The 20,000-nt window shown below is 45.5% G+C and overlaps 1 protein-coding gene across 1 annotated transcript in view; it reads right to left on the bottom strand.

Annotated features, from left to right (window-relative positions):
- The window catches only part of gmds (GDP-mannose 4,6-dehydratase), a gene marked incomplete at its 3' end in the record, with an annotated part of 404,477 nt that overhangs the window by 178,699 nt on the left and 205,778 nt on the right, over positions 1–20,000 (bottom strand). The window lies entirely within an intron of this gene.

The raw sequence follows: 20,000 nt of genomic DNA, 5'->3' as shown, positions 1-20,000 counted from the left end.
TGGGCCACGTGCCAAACCAAATCTCTGAGTGTCAAGTCTATCAACACCAAAAAAAACGAAAAAAAAAACTAGAAACACATTTGGGAAGTTCCAATCGAAAAATGCCTCGTGGAACCGAACGGGCCAGGAGGATCAGAGAGGGGGAGACGGGGGGACGACCACCCTGACACGTCTGGCGGAGAGTGTCCGGTCCAGGAGCACCGCAGAGCGGGCGCGGGTGGCCCGCCAGACCGCCCCCGCTGGGCTCCCCCCCCCCCCCCCCCCCTATTCCCCGACCGACACACGTGGAGATATTATCTGTGGCAAAAAACAAAATGTGGTCCAAATGTCTTTCTGTGCCGCGAGCCGAGTGAGTTTGGGGGGACACCGAGAGCCGGTGTCGTGTTCTCCCTCTCTCTCGCTGCGGGGAGAGAGAGAGAGAGAGAGAGAGAGAGAAAGAGAGAGAGAGAGAGAGAGAGAGAGAGAGAGAGGCGCCCTGGAACCAAAACGCCATCGACCCTCCCAACCCCAAAACACAAGTCGTTACACAGAAGGAAATCAACGCTAAGTATCGGGGGTGTCATTGTGTCGAGTAGCGCTGCCGCTCTGAGGAGAAACGGTTCGTTGGAGGTGGAGGGTTTCGGTGCCGTGGCGTGGCTCCCCTCATCCCTACGCCGTCCTCATCCCAGAAGTCCCGGAATTCCAGATAGCGTCTCATGTGAACATTTAATAAAACTGTAATTTCAAAGGACTGCTTGTGGCCTATCAAAGACTAGGTTATTATTAACCCACAACAGATGCACAACAGAGAGCACATGAATATCCCATAACCTCACCTGACCCTCTGGTACCAGGGCTTCTAGAGAGACCACTTTAAAACTCCCTGACTAAAAGCTGAATCAATCTCTCTCTCTGCATCTCCCTCCCTCCCTCCCTGTCTCGACACTGTAGCACTCTGTCCTGACATGTTGCAGAACCCCAGATTTAGACACAGGAAAATCCCATGAACCCAATCACGCGAATGCACCAAAATTTGTAGTAATTATTTCATAAGAGAAGCGGGCGACGGCCCTGCGAGGCAGGGCTGAGCGAAGACAGACCTGAGCGAGTTAGACACGCGTATTTGAGAAAATACAGCGCGTTGTGTGTGTGTGTAGCTAGTCGCGGGTCGTCCGCGCGTCAGCCCCAACATCACCGCCGCTGCGTTGTTGCAGGCTGAATTTTTTTTTAATCAAGTTTAAACGAGACTCCGCCATGCAGCCGTGGGATTTCTGCCCCGGCGTGGCCTTTTAGCCGTTACTAAGCGTTTTTAATAACCGTTAAGCATTAAGCAGACACGGTTATCCAGGGGCGACTTACATTAAACTATCCAGTCCACTCACCACAGCTGTCAATCACCCTTGAGAAGGATGCTATGTTTTGAATTTTAAATGTATTATTTTGCATCACTAGATACATTAGAGGGGGAAACAAAGTTTTATTATAGCATTATTATAATTCCTAACTCGACCAAACTCCGTGATTCAACTCGTTACAGAAGCATAACTGCACCCCACTCCATGATTTTACTTGCTAAAGAAGCCTAACTCGACATGCTAAAGAAGCCTACCTCGACATGCTAAATAAGCCTAAATCAACTTGCTAAATAAGCCTAACTCGACATGCTAAAGAAGCCTAACTCGACATGCTAAAGAAGCCTAACTCGATATGCTAAAGAAGCCTAAATCAACTTGCTAAAGAAGCCTAACTCGACATGCTAAAGAAGCCTAGCTCGACATGCTAAAGAAGCCTAACTCGACATGCTAAAGAAGCCTAACTCGACATGCTAAAGAAGCCTAACTCGACATGCTAAAGAAGCCTAACTCGACATGCTAAAGAAGCCTAAATCGACATGCTAAAGAAGCCTAAATCGACATGCTAAAGAAGCCTAACTCGACATGCCAAAGAAGCCTAACTTGACATGCTAAAGAAGCCTACCTCGACATGCTAAATAAGCCTAAATCAACTTGCTAAAGAAGCCTAACTCGACATGCTAAAGAAGCCTAACTCGACATGCTAAAGAAGCCTAACTTGACATGCTAAAGAAGCCTACCTCGACATGCTAAAGAAGCCTAAATCAACTTGTTAAAGAAGCCTAACTCGACATGCTAAAGAAGCCTAACTCAACATGCTAAAGAAGCCTAAATCAACATGCTAAAGAAGCCTAAATCAACTTGCTAAAGAAGCCTAACTCGACATGCTAAAGAAGCCTAACTTGACATGGTAAAGAAGCCTAAATCAACTTGCTAAAGAAGCCTAACTCGACATGCTAAAGAAGCCTAACTCGACATGCTAAAGAAGCCTACCTCGACATGCTAAAGAAGCCTAAATCAACTTGCTAAAGAAGCCTAACTCGACATGCTAAAGAAGCCTAACTCGACATGCTAAAGAAGCCTAACTCGACATGCTAAAGAAGCCTAACTCGACATGCTAAAGAAGCATAACTCGACATGCTAAAGAAGTCTAACTCGACATGCTAAAGAAGCCTACCTCGACATGCTAAAGAAGCCTAACTCGACATGCTAAAGAAGCCTAACTCGACATGCTAAAGAAGCCTAACTCGACATGCTAAAGAAGCCTAACTCGACATGCTAAAGAAGCCTAAATCGACAATCTAAAGAAGCCTAAATCAACATGCTAAAGAAGCCTACATCGACATGCTAAAGAAGCCTAAATCAACTTGCTAAAGAAGCCTACCTCGACATGCTAAAGAAGCCTAAATCAACTTGCTAAAGAAGCCTAACTCGACATGCTAAAGAAGCCTAACTCGACATGCTAAAGAAGCCTAAATCAACTTGCTAAAAAAGCCTAACTTGACATGCTAAAGAAGCCTAACTCGACATGCTAAAGAAGCCTAAATCAACTTGCTAAAGAAGCCTAACTCGACATGCTAAAGAAGCCTAACTCGACATGCTAAAGAAGCCTAAATCAACTTGCTAAAGAAGCCTAACTCGACATGCTAAAGAAGCCTAAATCAACTTGCTAAAGAAGCCTAACTCGACATGCTAAAGAAGCCTACCTCGACATGCTAAATAAGCCTAAATCAACGTGCTAAAGAAGCCTAACTCGACATGCTAAAGAAGCCTAACTCGACATGCTAAAGAAGCCTAACTCGACATGCTAAAGAAGCCTAACTCGACATGCTAAAGAAGCCTAACTCGACATGCTAAAGAAGCCTAACTCGACATGCTAAAGAAGCCTAACTCGACATGCTAAAGAAGCCTAACTCGACATGCTAAAGAAGCCTAACTAACTCTACCCAACTCTGTGATTCAACTTGCTAAAGAAGCCTAACTCTACCCAACTCTGTTATACGGCTCGCCAAAGAAGCCATAATATGTCTCCATGAAAAGGCTCCACGGTGCAGGAGTAAGTGGATTCTGAATTAATATCAGTGACACATTAATTTGAAAATAGCATGTCGTCTGTGAAGCGTAGACAAATGTGCGGAGGAAACCCCCTCCTCTGTCAGATCACATATCGTCTTGTGGCCCGGGGGGCGCTTCTCTCCAACCTGGCAGGTCATCTGCTCTGGCAAGCACTCTGTCAGCGCTGCGAGCGAGTCAAGTATCTATTAGTCATCTGCCTCCGACGCCATAGGTGACTGTCAGCTTCTCTCTCAGCCGTATCAGCCGGAGAGAGAGAGAGAGATACAGGCTCTTATCACGACACAGGGACTGACATCAGTCATCTCGCTGCGTTAACATCACACGCAGCAGAGACGGCTCGACCACTGTATCATGAAAGGGCTGCGTGTCTGTATGCACTCCTGCGTCGTGCGCACTATAGGGCTGAGCGATTTGGAAAATAATCGCTATTTTTTACTAATGATCATTTTTGCGTCATTATTCTTATTTTCATTGAAAGACGCCAACGATGATCATAGGTGTGACTTTTGCGTGGATCTCTACCGAACAAAATACGTTTTCTTAACCTCTTAAGCCTGAGCGGTCCGGTACCGGACCGACAATGACATCACGCCACAAATCCATCTCTACAGAATGTATGAATTAATGTTGCATTTTTCCCCCCAAATGTAGCCAAGAGTAAATAACTAAAGACCCTAACCCTGTCAAAACAGCAGTCAAGGTGTATATTTTCAGCAATACATTTGTTTACCAATGGTTTTAAGTTATTAGTGAAATATTTGTTGTAGAAATGTCAGGGCATCGAGTCGGAAAAGGGCAAGTATTGACAAAAGGAAATGACGCTGCCATTTTGTGTGTAGTCCTATGAGGAGAGGAGACCCAGGACTTTCGATGGGCTTTTGAATTTCAAAAAAACTACACTTCCTGGCTCACGCCAGCCACTGTCAATCATCTGAATTCTAGATTAACTTTTTTTATTATTTACTTATTTTTCGGGATCATATGCCACAAATCTGAACGTTGGGACGACACTGGGAATACATTCCCTGAGATCCATAGATGTCCCTAGATACCAAGAACATGCAAATGGACCTTGTAGAAGTGGAGCAATCTTCCATTTACTTATGTAATTTTTGGCTGATTTTCAGAAAATAGTGCTCCGGGCTTAACAGGTTAAGTTTGTAGAATAGGATCTCTGCAGCACCACAGTACTTCATTTAGAATGGTATTCTAACATGGTATCTAATGGTATCCTAACACGGTTAACCGTCGTTAGTGTGATAGTAAAGGGTTAACCTTCTGTAGTGTGGCAGTGAAAGGGGTTGCCCTTTGTTGTGTGGCAGTGAAATGGTTAACCTGATGTCGTGTGGCAGTGACATGGTTAACCTGCTGTCGTGTGACAGGGTTAAGTGCCATTTTTGTAGCTTGAACCCCTGCCCCCCCAAAGTGACTCTGCACACTTTGCCTTCAATAAACATTGCACCTTCTGCCAACTGGATAGTGCACTACAGGCCATATTGCGATTTCGATCACATTTTGATTAATTGTACAGCCCTGATGCAGAAGGCAGAAAGGCATGGACATGTGCGCGTGCGAACACACACACACACACACACACACACACACACACACACACACACACACACACACACACACACACACACACACACACACACACACACACACACACACACACACACACACACACACACACACACACACACACACACACACACACACACACACACACACACACACACACACACACACACACACACACACACACACACACACACACACACACACACACACACACACACACACACACACACACACACACCTGGAGCGCTCTGGACCAGGCAGGGTAACCAGAGCCCAGATCGGTAACACTACAGCGAGTGCCACACCGGGGGTTCCGACCTGAACCGCCCGTCCCGAGCCGAGCCGAACCCACACTGCGCAGGTTAAACCCGGGTTGTCAAAACTCCACTCTGCACAGAGGAGTGGTGCGGCCGGCTCTTACACACACAGGGCAACAGGGATACAGTATGTGGCACAGTGCTCCCAATCAGCAGTAAAGTCCATTATTTCCCCCCCAGGCACACCTGCAGCGCCGCAGTAAAGCTCACACCTCTGTTTGGAGTGGCTGCGGGCCCTGCTGCCTCGCTGAACCGGCCCCTAATTGGTGTGTGTGTGTGTGGAGCCGCGCGTCAGGGCCTAATGGTGGACTGGCTTGCCCGCCCGACGGCGCGCACAAAGCCGACTCTGTTACTGGCTCTGGTGTTAATGTGTTTCCTTTACTGGCAGCAGCGCCACAGGACGGCCAGGGGGATGGGGGGGTGGGGTGGGGGGGAGCTGGGGGGGGGGGGGGCTAACGGGAGGTTTAGAGCCCAAATGGGGGCGGCGGTGGCCGTTTAACCTCGCCCATGGCCCCGCGGAAAGTCCAATAAAACCGCGGGCCGTGAAAACCGAGCAGACAGCAAAACCCCTGCCAGAGGCTCTCTCTCCTTTCTGCCTCTCTCTCTCTCTCTCTCTCTCTCTCACTCCCTCAACCGTTTTTTCTTTCTTTCTCTCTTTCTTTTTTTTCTTCTCTCTTTTCATTTCTTTGGACGGCGCAGGAGGAGCGTAAGACACAGGCTGCATTGGCACAGCTGGGCCTGGTGGTGATGAGGAGGAGGATGAGGAAGATGAGGAGGAGGAGCTGGAGGAGCCAGAGACACACTGGGACCAGGAGAGAGTCATGTGGACCCAGACAGGACCTGGGGGGTGTCTGGGTGGTTGGACTGGGGGCTCAAGGGGGGGGGGGTTGTGGGTTGGATCTGAAACAGGGTCTCTCAGGGCTGGGTCATGGGTTGGGGGTGTTGGCTGGACCAGCCTGGGTTAAACAGGGTCTCTCAGGGCTGGGTCATGGGTTGGGGGTGTTGGCTGGACCAGCCTGGGTTAAACAGGGTCTCTCAGGGCTGGGTCATGGGTTGGGGGTGTTGGCTGGACCAGCCTGGGTTAAACAGGGTCTCTCAGGGCTGGGTCGTGGGTGTTGGCTGGACCAGCCTGGGTTAAACAGGGTCTCTCAGGGCTGGGTCCTGGGTTGGGGGTGTTGGCTGGACCAGCCTGGGTTAAACAGGGTCTCTCAGGGCTGGGTCATGGGTTGGGGGTGTTGGCTGGACCAGCCTGGGTTAAACAGGGTCTCTCAGGGCTGGGTCATGGGTTGGGGGTGTTGGCTGGACCAGCCTGGGTTAAACAGGGTCTCTCAGGGCTGGGTCATGGGTTGGGGGTGTTGGCTGGACCAGCCTGGGTTAAACAGGGTCTCTCAGGGCTTGGTCCTGGGTTGGGGGTGTTGGCTGGACCAGCCTGGGTTAAACAGGGTCTCTCAGGGCTGGGTCATGGGTTGGGGGTGTTGGCTGGACCAGCCTGGGTTAAACAGGGTCTCTCAGGGCTGGGTTGGGGGTGTTGGCTGGACCAGCCTGGGTTAAACAGGGTCGCTCAGGGCTGGGTCATGGGTTGGGGGTGTTGGCTGGACCAGCCTGGGTTAAACATGGTCTCTCAGGGCTTGGTCCTGGGTTGGGGGTGTTGGCTGGACCAGCCTGGGTTAAACAGGGTCTCTCAGGGCTGGGTCGTGGGTTGGGGGTGTTGGCTGGACCAGCCTGGGTTAAACAGGGTCTCTCAGGGCTGGGTTGGGGGTGTTGGCTGGACCAGCCTGGGTTAAACAGGGTCTCTCAGGGCTGGGTTGGGGGTGTTGGCTGGACCAGCCTGGGTTAAACAGGGTCTCTCTGTGCTGCTCTAATGACCGTACCACTGAAGGAACATGACTTATGAAGTCTGTCTCCACACGGCGTGACGGCCGGCCCAGCCTGACACACTCGGACCTCACGATGTCTCTGACTCACACACACACACACCACTAATACAGTATGGTCTGTGTGTGTGTGTGTGTGTGTGTGTGTGTGTGTGTGTGTGTACGTGCATCCTTTTCAGCTAAAATTCAACATGACTCCATTGTACCTTTCATTAAGAATAGAAAACGAGTGGATTAAAGCGAGTCGCATCGTGTTTTTGTCTGCATGGGTTTGAATCTCAGCTCATGCTGCTCCTCATTCTACTGTATCTCCTTCCTCTCATCACTGTATTCCCACTGCATGTGTCCTCAATGTGGGGACCGGGGGACAACCAGGGGTCCTTCATGGGGGTTAAGGGCTGGTGAACTGTTAGGACTGTCTGACTCTTAACACATTGGGTGCCGTTAACGTAGATCTACGTTTATGTGGCCCAGCGGTTGAGTGCCAGAAACGTAGATCTACGTTTCTGTTTCGTTATTTCTTTTATTCACTATTGCCATTCATAATCCATCGAGACAGCTTGTGCAGGCTGTCCTGAATGTGTCTGATATCGCAAACAGCCAATGCCGCCGCCTAACGCATTGCGGCCGCTATTGCACTCCATTTGAAACTATGTGGTTTGTTTTCTTGGCCGAGCTGCGGCGTGGGGGCGGGGTCTGAACACTCCGGCAAGACAAGCGGTCACCACAATTCCCTCGACGAGGGTCCCCGCCCGCCAGATTATCTGCAATGCTGGATAACGTCGGACAAACGATTGCGATGAATATTTGGAATGGCGATCAGATAATTGGATTATTATTTTTGCAGTACATCAGATACAAGGTAAGGACTATAATGTTACCAATCTTGCGTTGATCCGATGATTTTTTCGCCGCGATTGCAGCGTGTCTGTGTGGTATGTGTGTGTGGTGTGTCCCGTTGGTAATATACACAGCACGGAGGGGCGCCCTGCTCCAAACCCCCTTTCATGCGTGCATGATGAAAGATAATACCGATAATCTAGCGTTGATTTCAGATTGATTGTTGAGGAGGAATGGCAACGTGTATAGTGTATTCCACTCAAATGCTGTTTTCGCATCTTTTCCTGGGATTACTCAGAATCACTCAAACTATACTCATATTCACCACGGTATAAAACGGAAATGTACGGATGAAAAAAATATGTGTTTTTTGCATGTTGACCGGAAGAAACTCACTGACAATCGACAACGTTATTAGATCCATAGCTATAATATTTTATATAGTTTTAGCACTGCAAACACGGCATTATCCCCGATTGAACAGAGCGCTGGCTCTGACGGCCCACAGTGCCCCCTGCTGAATGGCACTTGATGTGTTAATAATAAACAGTTAGGACTATCTGACTCTTAATAATAAACACTGTTAGGACTATCTGAATCTTAATAATAAACACTGTTAGGACTATCTGACTCTTAATAATAAACACTGTTAGGACTATCTGAATCTTAATAATAAACACTGTTAGGACTATCTGACTCTTAATAATAAACACTGTTAGGACTGTCTGACTCTTAACACATTGACGGCCACAGGGATTAGATGGGCCCCACTCTAGACCAGGGGTTCCCAAACTTTTCAGGCCGGGACCCAGAAAATAAGGCGTCAGAGAGCCCAATGCAGAGAGCCCAATGCACATCGTCAGGCTTTTTTTTTTTTTTTTTGCCAGGCGACCGATTTTTTAAGCCAAATATCACTTCAATCCTATTAAGTTAGTTCAAGTTAGTTATTCATTTATATGTGCTATTTATGAGAGGGCTAACTTGTTGCAAAATAATAATGATAATAATAATAGCCTCATTAAAATACTATTGTTGCTTCTGTTGTTTTCAGCATTTTATGTGCATTTTGAAATGTTCGTTGAAATAAGTAGATTTTTCGTTTTTGTTTATTTATTAAGTTAATATAAAACCATATAGTCACATTTTAGAATACAATAGAATAGCATTTTAGAATACAACTAGAAACACTGTCCTGGCCTGCTTCTAAGTTCAGTGGCCTGACAATTTTTATTTTTTTTAAATCATCTCGCGGCCCTCTTGTGGTTGCTTGCGGCCCACCTTTGGGTCGCGACCCGGACTTTGGGAACCACTGCTCTAGACGACCAGCATATGTAAACAGACTTGGGGCTGTTTGTAGAGCTAAATCTATACTTTATAGTATTGCTATGTGTCCATTCTCATTGTCAGTTGAGACCATAAACTGTCCCTTCAAAATGGATTAAAGAAATAATTTTTTCATCAATACGTTCTCATTTTATAGCGCCGTGAATATAAGCATTATACGGCATTTGGTCTAGTATATTTCCTGGAAGGCGAGATCAAGAGCTAATAGCTACTAACGTTATATCCAATGGCATTTCCGTTATACAAAAGCTAGAGTTAAAACTCAAACTGCATATGATCGGTATGATCCTCAAGCATGTATGCATGAAAGGGGGGGGGGGGGCGGGGGACGTCATTTCTGATTATTGATTACCAATAACCGTGTTCGTCTAAGTAGCCACATACGCTGGTCGGCTGGTTGAGTATCATAGCAAACTCTGATCAGCATGTAATTTACGTGAAAAATATCTTACCATGAGCCGGTAGGATCCCCCCGAGCATTTCCCCGTTATTGATCGCCATCTGGTAGATCGATATGTCCATTGGCTGATGATAAATCCCCTTATTGCATAGTGAAATCCACGATCCAAAACGTATTCCGTGCAACAGACAATAGCTATCGCTTCAGGCGAGTAGAAAACTACATTAGAGATAAAAAAAACTTCGGCCACAGGGCACACTGCATTATCGCAACAGCGCCCCTAAGAGGATCTGGCCGGTAATGCACTTTCTCGAATTCAAAGAGTAGGGTAGATCTGCAGTGCAGCTCGGCGACCTTGAATAGGTTATTAAAATGGAATAAAAGCCAAAACAACTTGCCACGGATATATCCGTCCTTCGGTCCATTAACACATTCCCTGCCACACAATTTGAGCATCTTTTCTCTGCCAGCACTGTAAGTCTATGGAGATGTTCACCTTCTTTGCAGGGCTATAACTTTTTAAATTGTATTGCTAAATTGACATTACTATGGCCCATTCAACATCGATTATCTATCGTTCAGGATGTAGGAACGTTTTACTTTTTCATCCATACATTCATACGAAAATACCGTCTAGAATATAAATGTTTTTATCGTTTTCTGCAGTAATTCCTAGAACGTGAGATATAGGCATAAACGCATATATAGATTATCAAATGCCGTTTGTTGCCGATCGACGCTATATTAAAAATTACAACTGTACATGGTCCTAAACGCTATGACTGATCATGCGCGGATGAACGGAGGGGGGGGGGATCGTTTATAATTCCGTGATCGTCGTTAAATGATTTATGTAGTATGGGTGATATATTGATCAGAGCAGTTTGCATGGATAATAATAAACAAACAGGCTGAAAGTAACGTCAGCATCCTCTTACCGTTCGACGATGATACTGGAGGAAAAAGATCCCACTTATTTGACGGTGATCGCCTAAATCCATTTCTGGTTTGTATAATCATAATACACGGCCAAATCATATCGATTATTGCGTTATGGCAGCGATCGCTACACACGGACGTGTGTCTAGAGTCCCGCAACAATATGCGAGTGGCCGTACGCATTTCGGAGACGTGCCAAGAACGACTCTGCCATTTCCGGTTTGGCAACTCGCCGATCATCCACCAGGGGGCAGTATTGAAGCGTTGCAGAGTTGTGCCGACTCACACTGCATCAGACCAGGCTCCGTGAGGGAAATATGAATAATATGGCAAAAAAAATGAAATATGATCTCAATAACGTCGTACGCCGTGGATTGGCAGAATTAGCATGAACTTGAAACACGTTGTACAACGTTTTTGGGCAGGATGTGTTAAGCATGGATTCGAAAGCCGGATATATCCGTGCTTGGGCACCATTGTGTTAATAATAAACAGTTAGGACCATCTGACTCTTAATAACAAACTTTTAGGACTATGACTCTTAATAACAAACACAGTTAGGACTATCTGACTCTTAATAACAAACACAGTTAGGACAGTATCTGACTCTTAAAGGGGACATGCATTGCTATTCCTTTCACTATTTGGGCAACTTTACACAATTCCTGTGAGTCTATGGAACACATCTGTACGTTTTTTTTATTTATTTTTATTCATTGTTTTATATTTCTAATCAAGTACTCAAAAACAGCATTTTTCTAGTTCAATATTTCAAGCTGATTTGGCTGGGCTCCGCCCATAAGCGCTTTGAGTGACAGTCACCCACACAGCGTGATACATATGAGAGAGAACGAGCAAGCGAGTGAGAGAGAGAGAGACAGAGAGAGAGACAGACAGAGAGAGGGAGAGATAGATAGAGAGATGCGTCCCGACACACACGCAGTCAAGTTTGTGTGTAAATGCTCCGACGAGGGTGAGAGAGACGGCGCACACACATTTTTACACACACTCCTGCGCGCAGTCCCGCGCGGTCCCCCTCTCTATCTCCCTCTTTATATCTCTCTCCCTATCTCTCGCTCGCTCGTTCTCTGCCGTCTGTCGGACTCTGCACCCTGTTTGAGGAAGTAATCCACTCGCTCTGTTGAGCGAATTGTGGGCGGTGACTACAACCACAGAGCCAATCAGATCACAATCAGCTCAGCTCCTTGCTACGTCGCATTGCGAGTCAAATCAGAACGGCTTAGTTGAGTGAGGGAGGATCTCATGAACTCGAGACTAGACTGATGAGTCAATATGATAATTAGAGACACAGACCACATTGATATAATCCCCCATTGCTAGGAAACAATGCTAAATAAATTTATAATGCATGGAACCTTTAATAATAAACACCGTTAGGACTATCTGACTCTTAACTCCATCTGCGCCGCCCACGTATACGTGTTTGCTCGACAACCGATTTTAATATTGTATTCAGTGTCACTGACCTATATGTTAGCGTTAAAAGGCATACTGGCACCCCGAGGGTGCAGTACCGTCCAGATCCTGCTAGGTGGCAATATCAAGAGTGCAGTAAACTATTTATAGTATTTTGTGTCAGGCAAGTCTAGCGGTTCACCCGATCACATTGAAACGCGTCCAATGCACTTGATGTATGTGTTGTGCCAGATTATGTCGGGGACCAATACTGGAAATCGTGATCAGACAATTGGAATATTCTTTTTGGAATAACATCAAAGGTAAGGACTATCTGACGTTAATTCCACCTTGATTGCAACTGCAATGATTTCATATCGATCCAGCTGATCAGCGTGTGTGGTGTTCAAAATGAATGCCGTTACTGGCGATCAAAGCATCCGAAACGAAACATAATGCCTATTATATACATTTGATTTGGAAATAGTAGCCTAGTAAACACTGCACAGACTCTGGTGCAGTGTGTTACTACGGTTTGGACCATGTATACCATCATCCCTATTACTACTGATTTAATCCTGCCACTAACTACTGTTCACTACTACTAATGGTATCATTATTACTTCCATGTTATTATTATTACTACCTGTACCCCCCACCCATGCTGCTATGACACTTGAATTCCCCCAAGGGGATTAATAAAGGAACACTTGACTTGAATTCCACTATTATTTAATTGATTGGAAGTTACGAGAGAATGTTCCAGAATGACTCTTCTGTTCACAGGTTTCACACCGTCATCTACCCGCCTACAGTACAGACCGCTACGGGACGACTACATCTTCTCAGACGGGGGTCCCTGGGGTCAATATCCCATCACACGGGGGCCCGCAGCCGATGTGTATGACTTTGGGTGACCCTTGACCCCAAAGAGACAGTCACACTACATCCGTCTCATCCCGGATCAACTACAAAATCATGCTGCTGCATAAACGGACACGCACCCCTCTACCTACAGGAACTCATCACTCAACACCCGTACCCTCAGATCTGCAGGTAGCCTGCTCCTCCGGGTCCCCAGTACCCGGCTCTGCACCATGGGGGACCGAGCCTTTGGAACAGCCTCTCCATCCAGCTGAGGGCACCACAGAGTCTGGACTCTTTTAAAGCAGGCCTGAAAACATTCATAGGCCTTTGATTGCTAGCTATTTCTTGTGATCTTTTTCGTGTGCTGTTGTTTTAAATTGTCTGTTTATACTATGTTTTAACTGTTTTATTTAAATTATATTCTGTATTTTATTTTATTATTATAAATAATTATTACAAATAGTTTAACTATGTTTTAACCCTGTAGCACTTTGGGATCCTAGTGAACGAAAAGTGCACTACAAATACGATGTATTATTATTATGATTATCATCACAAGAGAACCACAGTTCTACCGCAGTGAATTCAATCCCTTCCTGAGGATCTTGGGAGGAAGTGTAGTTTCCTCTTCCTCCACTAGTAGTGCAAACAAACACTCCCCAGAACAACAGACTCTCACTCTGCTCTTAAAGAACTGCTCTTAAGGAGTACAAGGTGTTCATTTTTCACATGGGCGTTTGGAAAGAGAAAACAGGAAGAGGGCAGAAATCAAATCATTCTGTATTGAAGGTCCAGTCAGTTTAAACTATTATTCCAATGGCATTTCTGCTTTATTAAAAGGTGCTGTAAGCGATATGTTTCTTTGGTTAAATAAGTGTTAAATAGCTCTACATTCTGAAAGCCATCACTGATATAGAGTGTCTGGTCAGTAGCATGGGTCTCCCAGTCCCTCCGCTCTGCAGTAAACAGAACATAAATGTTCTGGTATCCCGTCACACTGTATCCAATCACAAACAGTTTGAGCTCATGCCGTCTGGCAGACGGTACTGCAGTCTCAGGTCCACATCCCAAATAACACAGAACAGTTACTTCCACCGGGCAAACAGACTACTGATGGGTATACAGTAGACACACACACTGCTACTTACACTGCAGAATGTATTCTCCTGATTGGATAAAGTGGGAACGGGATGAGTCTATGCCTTTTACAACGCTGTTCGGTGTCCGGGTTCCTAAGCCCACGTGACCCTACGCTAGCACGCCCCCCTTATCGCTGCCAGTTCGCGCGACAAGCCCCTTCAATGACAGAGCTCCCATATTTGCGAATGCATAAACTATATCTTAGATTATGGCTATGTGTCTAATATGGCCGTAGCTTATCAATGACTTGTTTTGTTTACATCAGGGTGAACGCTGTTGCATTCGCAAATATGAGAGCCAGCAATACGCAGCTATGTTGTTTCTTTACACATATGTTGGATTATGTAATTGGTTTGTTATGACAAACCAATAAAAAAATCGCTACTTTACATCAGGGTGAAAGCTGTTACGCTGCCACCACCCTTGCGAATGTCATTGAAGGGGCTTGTCGCGCGAACTGGCAGCGATAAGGGGGGCGTGCTAGCGTAGGGTCACGTGGGCTTAGTGGCCAATCAGAGGAACCCGGAAACCGAACAGCGTTGTAGAAGGCATAGACGCGAACGAGCGGGATACCAGAAAATACATTGTGTGTCTGGTCAGTAACATGGGTCTCCCAGTCCCTCCTGCTCTGCAGTAAACAGGAAATAAATGTGCTGGTATCCCGTTGCCACTATCCAATCAGGAGAGAGAACCCTAGATATTTTTGTTACTTATTTCAAGAAACCTAGCCAAGCCAAATTTGTTTACTGCACTGGCAGATTATTTTACTTGTTTCAGATCAGATGCAACAAGTACAATGGGATTCTTACTCTGTTTGTTCCACAGCATAAAATAAAAAAGCAGGTATGTATATACAATAAACTGTCTGCAACCCCCCCCCCCCCCCATACAAGAAACTACTGTGCAACACCAAGGGAATAGTACAATGTTCTACAACCTTGCAATATGTTTACATTCTTGTGTTAGGTTTCCATATACTGTATATAAGTTACTAGTTCATGTGTGTGTATGCTTATACAAAGTACACAGTTACATGCTAACTCCCCTGTAAATAGGCAATATAATGTATACATTTACATAATAGATACGTACATACATCTTGAACATTCTCAGATTCCTACCGATCACTCCCCCTATTTTATATCCCCCCTATTTATGTCTATTTATGTCTCACTCTTGTTTGTATTATCTTAGGACTGTGTTGATTGTTAGCACCTAGGGCTTGCATTTGAAATGTTGTTGTACAATTTTACAATGTCAATAAAGATCATTAATTCATTCATTCACTTAGATCACCTTTAAAATGGCACAGTCTCAGGGCAGAGAGGGGGATTATACACAACCAAGTTAACCCTTTCATTTTACAGGCATTGTTCATAGTCAATTACTGACTAATCAGTTCATTTCTACACCGTCAATATTTCAGTAAAGAGACGGACGACCGTAGATGCGATTTCCAAGATAATCCACTATGTTTTCATAGATCGCGAGATACGACGCGTTATATGCAATAAGCCCAAATCGCTCTGGTTGATCGCCTGAAACCCCAAATACTCCCAAATGAAAAGGTATATACCATGTACATTATGTGCCTTCACAAAATGAAAAAAGGGGGTCGTTTCAACTAGGAACTGTGATTGTGTTTATCGAGCATGTTTTACGTCCGGTAAAACACGAAACTGTGATCGTTACAAAAACATGTTTCAGGTTAGGTAAAATAGACATAATATACCTTACCTTAGCCAGAAGGTATTCCAAAAATAATAATTCCCAGTTATCGCTTCGCCATTGCGATTACCCGTGTATATGTCTATACTCGTGTGTATGGGAAATAGGCTTCAGGCAACAAAATCTTGAGGCGATCGCTGTGTTTCTGTCTCCGAGGAGGAGCCCTTGAAAAGAAAAAAGAAAAAAAGAAAAGGGTGTATGCACACCAAGCCATTCCAGTTCAAAAGGTAGGCGATACTGCCACCTGGTGAGATTCGATCGTCATTTAATTCCAACGTAGGCAGATGAATCAGAGACACCTAGAGGGCTCTGGCTGACCGTATAGAACGGGGATCAAAGGAAAATATCAAAGGATCAAAACCCAAGTATACTCGGGTTTCTGGCACTCAACGGTTGGCGAGATAACCCGACTTTTCTCGGGTTTGGCGCTGAATGAGTTAAATAGTGGTTATTTGTGATATTAGCCTAGCCTAATTATAGCCTAGCATTTTCTTTCAAACTAATTAGATTATTAAATAAAAATCTGGTCGCGGATGTCCGGATTTGGTAGAGATTTGGCCTCCCTCTCGGAGGCATGCTGTGACGTACGGGCAGAGAGATGGTGTGGACACCTTAGCCTGCCGATACTAGAACATTTTCCATTTAAAGACAGAGGAAGGAAGATACTGTTCCTACAAGCACTGCAAATGACACAAATGATTCTAGGTGTATTCCAACTATGTGACACGGGTGCTGAGCTTGTTTGAACTAGCCATGCACTGTCTGTACACTCTGTGCATGGGCGGAATAATGGGCCCGATACTGGAGGGGAAAAAAGAAAAAGAAAAGCTAGATTTAAAAGCTGAGTTTGAACGAGTTGACATGGAAACGCGAAAGATTTATCAACAGAGGGGTTACACACCTTTTTCTGGAATTCACCCAAAACTACAAATCCCATAATCCTATTCCGTCACTGAGCAAGGGCCCGGGGGGGACGAGAGGCTGAAAGATGCCCCCCATCACCTCCTTCTTCCACCCCCTGGCTTTTAGGCGGGGGTTTAGACCGACCCTGCACCCGCCTCTACCTCCGTATGCAAGCATGACCAGCTAATACAAGATATAAAGTTGTTTTCTTTTTGTTCTATCCAGCTAACTTCAAAAGGTCTCTCACAAACAACCCAGTTAACTAGGGACAGAGTTATGAGTCAAACACTGATTGGTTCTGGAAAAATTGTGAAAACAGTGTTCCTAAAAGACCTGCGAATTACACAATAGTTTATTCAAAGTTGATTTGAAGTGCTTGTTTAGCATTTATGCCCAACCATGATGGGAGGACCCAACTGGACCTGCTGGGTTTTCAGACCTGGTTCTGGGGTGGAGTATATAAACACGGAATGGAGAAATCAGGCTCCGGTTAAGAGATACTGCTGAAGAATGGTATTATTAGAAACTGCTGGGAGCAGAAAATGATTCACACTACAACCTAATACAAGGAATAAATCTGACGCTGCTCGTCTGACCTTCAGGCAGCTGTCTCTCTTCACAGTTACAGGAGCCATGTGTGATGATGGACGCCATGTGGACAAAACTATCCCACTGGGCTCACATCACCACCTCAAATCTATGGACCTATGGAGGGCCCTCTCCTAGGCTCTTCCTGGCCCAGGGCCCGGGACGACAGAACCGGGTTTGTCCCGCCCGGCGGCGTTCAGGATTATCCCTAGTCGTGAGTTATGACGATCGAAATATCGGACTTGAAAGAACACCCGAGTGATTCCGCAGTGATGCCGATTAATCTTCCCTGGCGAATCTCTTTAAAAGGAGAAAGAGATAGAGATAGAGATAGAGATAGAGAGAGAGAGAGGACTCGGGGGAAGCAGGGATGGTTGGAGTTAGGGCCCCGGCCACATGTATCTGCTGGCAGTCCTACGTCTGTTTTTAAATATTCCTCATTCGTTGGACAGGGCAGACGATGAGTCCGTTTCCGCTAGATTTGTATCCGTTTTGACGAAACAGAAACATTCGGAGAACGACGGGCATTCGGAAACGGATGGCGTGCGTCAGCGTCCGCAGCGGAGGCGTCGTTTGTGCCAGAGCGTGGAGATGTTAGCCAGGTTCTGATTGAAAACAAACCCACAGGAAAAACAAAGCCTTCCATCTGTTTTGATCTCCTTTAGTTTACTTGTCATGTCCTTAGGTTTCTGCGCTACACCGGTTTGTGAATCAACATAATAATCAAATATTTTGCAGGGGTGTAAAAAGTACCCAGAAATTATACTTAAGTGAAAGTATGGGTACCGTCTCAAAATCGTACTCAAGTAAAAGAAACACACTTGAGTAAAAGTAAAAAGGTTTCTACTTTTAAATGTACTTAAGTACTAAAAAGTTAAAGTAAAAACTTTTTTCTGACTGTCTATTCTTCTGATAGCAGGTGTTTAATCAAAGATCCCCACTTTCTAGTCTTGCACAAGGACCAATCAGCATGGGTATGGGCGGGTTAATTTTCCATTGATGGGGATTTGATTGGCTGTTTTTAAATAAAGTGCGGCTGCAGGATTAATAACGTTAACGTGAGTTCGGCCAGATAAACAAATATACTAATTAAAATGGTTGGACCTGCGAGATTTGTACTTTGTAGGTCTGCATTTTAAATGTAAGGAGTAAAAAGTATGTTTTTTTTCCTCTGAAATGTAATTGAGTAAAAGTACAAGTATACAAAACTAATAATACTAGAGTAAAGTACAAATCCCCCAAAACAGTGCTTAAAGGTGACATGCATTATAAATGTCTTTTTTCAGTGTCTAGCATTGTATTATAGTAATAGGAGTTAGTATCAATGTGTTTGTGTCTCTAAATACCATATTGGCGGATTGCAGTCATTCAGGTCATTCATTTCCTGCTCCATTTTAATCAGGTCATTCTGATTTGACTCGCATGGTGACGTCACGTGGTGAGGATGGAGCGGATAGTGATCCGATTGGCTCTGTGGTTGTAGTGCACAAAACGGGGTTTGACAGAGAGCGAGCGAGAGAGAGAGAGGGAGAATCAGATAGACCCTCGCGACAGAGCACACACGCGCGTCGCACTGTCGTCTCTCGGTCTGTCTCTCTCTCTCTCCCCCTCTATCTCTCTCGATTCGGGAGCATAACACTGACGCCTCGTCTATAGCGTGCGGCACAGTGGAAGACTTCCTCAAACGGGGGAGAGAGAAAGAGAAGGAGACCTGCTCTCTCTCTCTCTCGCTCCATCTATCTCTCTCTCTCTCTCTGCCACTCACAGACTGTGTGGATGACTGTCACTGCAAGTGCTCATGGGCGGAGCCCAGCCAATAACAGGCTGAAATCTTGAGGCTGGAAAATGATGCTTTTGAGTACTCCATTAGAAATATAAAACAATGATTTTTTTTTTAAATAAACCTTACAGATGTCTTCCATAGACTCACAGGAATTGTGTAAAGTTGCCCAAATAGTGCTAAAAATAGCAATGCAGGTCCCCTTTAAGTATTGTAACGAAGTACAATTACTCAAGTACATTACACCCCTAGTATGTTGTGTACTCCAAGCGTGTATGGTACATGCTACGGCACACGTCAGTCAGGACAACCCTCCCCTGCAGTCATGAATATTCGGGGGAGAACACACGTGATAATGTTGGCTGAGTAGAACTAGCTTGTGTCTCCACCTAACTTGCATCAAGTTGGAAAATCATCTTGGTCACGTTCTTGGACCTTAATAAAAAAAAAATAAAATACAAAAATATGGTTTCTACAAGAACATCTAATGATCCGAAAGACCAAGTTCTGGAGTTTGTTCCAGGCAATCCCCCTCCGCCCCCTCCGCCCCCCTCCGGGAGGGACAGCATGCTCCCCGCTAATACGAGGAATAAATCTGACGCTAGCTTTTCTATACAGGTCAACTCCAGCTGCCTCTGACTAGGCATCTCCCATTATCTGCGCTGAGTTATGGGAGAAATACCTGACCGATATTAGTTCACTGAGTGATTCCACAGCAATGCTGCTGCTGATCCATCTCCTCCGTGGCCAAACCCCACCCAGGGCCAAGGAGCTGTCCCGCTTCTGCCATCGCCACAGGTACACAATTCAGATCGTGACTGATCTCTGGAACTCTCCAATGAAGAGGGGGAGAGAGAGAGGAGCGCAAGGGAGAGA

Source organism: Notolepis coatsorum (genome assembly GCF_963971535.1).
Source record: "Notolepis coatsorum genome assembly, chromosome: 2".
Taxonomy (NCBI): domain Eukaryota; kingdom Metazoa; phylum Chordata; class Actinopteri; order Aulopiformes; family Paralepididae; genus Notolepis; species Notolepis coatsorum.
Note: the sequence above shows the minus strand (reverse complement) of the source record. Positions and strands in the feature narration are given on the sequence as shown.